Genomic DNA, 5,238 nt, shown 5'->3' on the forward strand with positions numbered 1-5,238 from the left:
AAAGAAAAAAAGAGAAAGAAAGAAAAAAAGAGAAAGAAAAAAGAAAAAGAAAGGAAGAGAAAGAGAAAGAAAGAGAGAGGAGAGAGAAAGAAACCACACAAGGTTTCTACTGCTTCGGCTTGCAAATACAACCGCACCAAATAAAAAAAATGGAACGATACCATGAGATCGAACAGTGCTTCAAGTGCTACGAGCTCACCCACCCCACCAACAAGTGTCAGCACCCCATCCAGAAGTGCAGCCTATGCGCACTCGACCATCACTACACAATATGCCAGGTAAGAGTCCATCGCTGCTTGCTCTGTGATAGCAATCACCCCACAATTTCCTACCGCTGCCCCCGCAGACAGGAAAACATCCAGGCCCAGGTTGAAGTCAAGAGAAACAACCCTCCTACTTCCGCGACCAGAGCCCCTGGTGCTCAACCCGCCACCTCAGCTCCCACCAACCGACTAGAAGACTTTCCAGCCTTATCAAAGAGTGGCTCCTCCAACCAGGCGACCCAGCCTTCACAATGGGGACACAAGGACCCACAGGCTCCTTTGCAGTCCCCTGCATCACGTGCAAGCATTATTCCTGGTCTTGTTAAACTAGCGGAAAGGCTTGCCGGACCAGACAACCACCGTTTTGTCAGTGAATTGAACAATGTTATACCTAGCCAATGGCCTGGACCCTCATCATAGCCCCTGGCGCAAGTCTCACTGCCTCCACTACCACTTCGGAGGCGACCACCAGGAAGACCACGAGGTCGATTTCAACACAGACTCCAGAACCACCCAAGACCTGGACGGCACAAACAGAGGTAATTCTCTCTCCAGTTCCCAACACTTCTACCATCACCATCTCAGCAGCCGCGCTAGCAGAGGTGCTGTCTACAAATGCTAACAGCACCACCAACGCTCCTGAAATAGCTTATACCACCAATCCACGACACCTGAGCCTACCTAAGGCTGCGAGGCGAAAGACGAAAACACCAACTACGGAGGTTACGAATTCCTCAGAAGGGGAAATCTTAGTAGGAGCTCCACCGCCGCACCACAAATATGACCCCTCGGTTCAAGACTTCCTCGTTGGAGGCCACCTCACCAAACTACAACGACAGCTCGGCTCAGCCAAAGTCTCAGGCAAAGAAAAAACGGAAAACCTTGAGATCTACACTAACCCCACCAGCTCTATAACTGGTAAAGCCAGCCCTCCAGGACTGAAAACCACCATGAAGACCCCCATCCATCTCTCTATCATCCAGATCTCTAATATCAGCTTATGATACAGATAATGGCTCCAAAGAGCCTCCACTTACGGGCTCACTATAGCCCGTGCTACTGGAACTTCTTGTTCTGAGTAACTGAATCTAAACAACAACAATGCTGAAGCACCACGCTGTCAGGGGGCGCCATCCAGGCCTCCACCTTCCTGCGGGATGATGACTCCTCCCCGTCAGCAGGCTGCGGGATGGGTCTTCCACAAAATTTGGAGGCGAAACATTGGACACTGCCGCAAGAATATCTTTAACCACCAATATTGCTTTCCCATGGGCGACTTCGGACAACGTGACGTCTGGAGTTCTTTCACCGTACACAAAGTGAGTTTTACCCAGTAGCTGAGAGCACTGTACACCGTCTGTGATAATGTCGTACTCAATAGTAACCATCACAGACGACAGGATCCTCTCAATTACTTGGTTCAGCGGGTCTTCCACCATTTGGTCGATTTGGGGTTTTACAGAGGAGTTCAAATAACGAAATTTGCAAACAGATTGTTACAACTGTTCTTGCCAAAACCATGTCTGTACCTCGGCGTTATAGTATATTTCACAACTGATTCTCCCAGAGCGCAAGCGTTCATTGTCTTGGCGATTATAGGTATCCTCGTAAGATGCCTCGTGAGGCCCATCACTGTCGACGAGAACATCAACTCCTGTCCAGTTTCACATGACTTTGTTGTTGCTGCTCAATGCTGTACCCAAGCTCTAGGCTGTACCCCTGGCTCGAGGCTGTACCCCATAGCTCAAGGCTGCACCCCATAGTTCAAGGTTGCTCTGTTCATTTGAATGTTGTTCTATCTACTTTTGACGTTCAATTCAAGGATGAAGGCAGAGAGTTAATGCAATTACCTAAAATCCACCTGGCACATTGCAGTACTTGAGAACAGCGTTCCCGTTACCACAGAGCGTTGTACTTTAGTAACAAGTAACACGCCCGAGAGCGAAAGGTCAAATTAGAGTACCTGAAGTCATATTACAAATCAAAGGTCTATCTCGTGCTACAGCGATTACATTAAAGCCCACCACTAATGGGCGGTTAAGGGCGGACGGATAATAGTTTTTGTAGAGGCAACCATGGCTACGAATAGAGTCTAAGATCTGAGAAAATTATGTATCCCCTCCACGTCATTGTTACTCTGTAAGCAAACCCAACATAACCTAATTTGTTATTAGCATACTTGGGTACATCTGAAGTTAGGCAATGTCTTGCAGGAAGGTTTGTCATAGAGGGTCATATGGGCATTATAGTCTGCACTGGTACACTTTGGGTGCGTTATGAGGACATCCTCAATAACATATCGGCAGGTTTCAAGGGTCTAGTGACTGGACATTAAATAATGTATTGTAAGATTATGACAGTTTTTACTCAGTTTTGCACCTGGAGTACTCAGGATTGAGAGATTTGTCACCTGTAGACGGTGAGTCACAATGACGTAACTGAAGATTACGATGACCAAATCACACATCAGAAAATGAAGAAACGACGTTTTAGCGTGAGCGTGTGATAATGACTAGACACACGACTTGATAACGGACTAAAACGGACCGAAACGTCGTCGTCTTCATTTTCATTTACTGAGGTGTGGTTCATAACAAATCATAACTTGGTCAACTATTGCTTTCATGCGTTCCTAAGTCAGATTTTTCCTATTAGACCTGAATGTTTAAAGCAATATTGTCATAACAGATGGGGATACCCAGATCTAGATGAACTTCATCCTTGTTGCATGCTAATTTGGCTGTAATGTCTGTGATAGATGACCTAACCTAACCTGTCCTAACCTAACGAAAGTAAGATCATATAGTGTGTTTTTTACATGCATGTAACACGAGGTGTATGACGCCACTCCGACATCGACATTTCCACGCCAGCACAGGTTTTTAGATCCTACTAAGGCTATATAGCGCTATTGTTCGGACGATTCAACAGCCTTACCCCCAAAGAGGTCACACACACAAGGTCACAAGACACGGGAGGTGCCTGGAGCCTTAATTGATATTCCTACCACCCCACAGCCAGCGCCAAAGGTCACACTCCACCAGAAATGCTCCAATGACTATGGGAGCATCAGCAAGGGCGCTCCCAGCCTCCACTATTGATCAAGGGACAGCTCGTGTACATCACATTTGCATCCCTCTCGCCTGACCGAGCCAGGGAGTAGACCTCTGATGAATTATACAACAGTGCCGAGAATACCCGAAAATTATAATTAACAGAGGAACAGATTTAAGATACAAATATTCCTCCTTCCCCCCGAACTTAAAAGAAAGTTTACAGAACAATTTGCATATTAACGTGCTCATGAAGCGGAGTATTAGAATGCATTTTTAGCGTGTATGATACGTTTCAGGTTTTATATTTTGATGAGTTTTATATTCACACACACACACACACGTACGTACGTATAACTACCTACACGTACGTACGCACACGTATAACTACCTACAAAATTCTCAAGGGAATTGACAGGGTGGACAAAGACAAACTCTTTAGCACGGGTGGAACACGAACAAGGGGACACGGGTTGAAACTTAGTACCCAGATGAGCCACAGAGATATTAGAAAGATTTTTTCAGTCAGAGCAGTTAACAATTGCAATGCATTTAGTAATGTGGTGGAGGCAGACGCCATACACACTATCAAATATAGATTTGATAAAGCCCAATAGGTTCCAGAATCTGTACACCAGTTGAGAGGCGGGACCAAAGAGCCAAAACTCTACCCCCGCAAACACAATTAGGTGAGTATACAACAAAATAAAGCGATTCAGTTATGAGTATCAACAAAATAAAAAAAAAGCTAAAATACCAAACGTTTTCGTGTTCCAACATTTTAGGAAATACTCACAGAAAAGACACGGGTTTAGTTTCATATAACCCTTGCATCTGAGTAAATTAAGAAACAAACAATACCGAATACTGGAAGTGATACGATAGAATGGGGGACAGCCCATTCTTCTAACTCTTGGAACGTACTATCCATGTATTCATTACGTTATCGTATACCTATCACAAATCGTACAAATTATAAAATTATCTAATATATATAATCCTAGACTTTAATATATTACCTAATCCCCAAATTTTTATGTAAGCAAATTCAATATTATTTCTTTAACATATTTTACACAACAATTTTGCATGAATTAGTCCAGTTAATTTAATGATTACAATTTCTTAAGTGAGCAAATTATGCGTTGGATTCTTGACGTGTTCTTATACAATAATTGTGTTATATTCTCGGTCAGGAGTTTTGCCTGTTTGGCCAACATTGAGCTTAATACAATCTTGGGGTGGAATTCAAGACACTTCCAATGCTCCTGCTGGGGAAATTTGTAATCATAGTGCTTTTTATGATACTAAGATTCCAAAAGGCTAGACTGATATTTAATTGTTGTAGTAGTTTAGGAATCTCATTGTAAGTGATAGTGGGTCCCATACCCATCTTGTGAGTGACAATGGGTGGATGAAAATGGATATTTTCAGCCAATACCCTTCCTGTGAGTATTAGCTGAAAAAGTTTGAGGCGCAAAATACTCAGAAACTGAACCCCAGCATTCGCTTAGCGAAGCAAGTTACTGCGCTGACGAACGAACTAAATTGTTTAACATATATTTCAACACCCTGTTCACAGATTGTCAAGCTATAACATCTCCGTGATTTCAAAAGACCTTAACACAACGATTTATTTTTGTATTTTGTTGTGTCAGTGCATTATTGGACCCTTACCCATCCCTGTGGGTGAGTGGGAGAAGAATCATATAAAGAGGTTCACGACTCTAGTTATCTTTAAGTTAAGCAATTTACTGTTACCTAAAAATTTTAAGTTGTCCTGTATGTTCCCCCGTCCATCTAGTGGCGGCGTTGAAGAAGACTAGTGCATTATATTTGTAATTAACTATTTACCCGAGGGCCACTAGCACTAGTGGCCTCGACGAGGACAGGAGGCCGGCGGCTTGTCGATGGTCCACCCC

The sequence above is a fragment of the Procambarus clarkii genome, chromosome 28 (assembly GCF_040958095.1).
Source record: "Procambarus clarkii isolate CNS0578487 chromosome 28, FALCON_Pclarkii_2.0, whole genome shotgun sequence".
Classification (NCBI taxonomy): domain Eukaryota; kingdom Metazoa; phylum Arthropoda; class Malacostraca; order Decapoda; family Cambaridae; genus Procambarus; species Procambarus clarkii.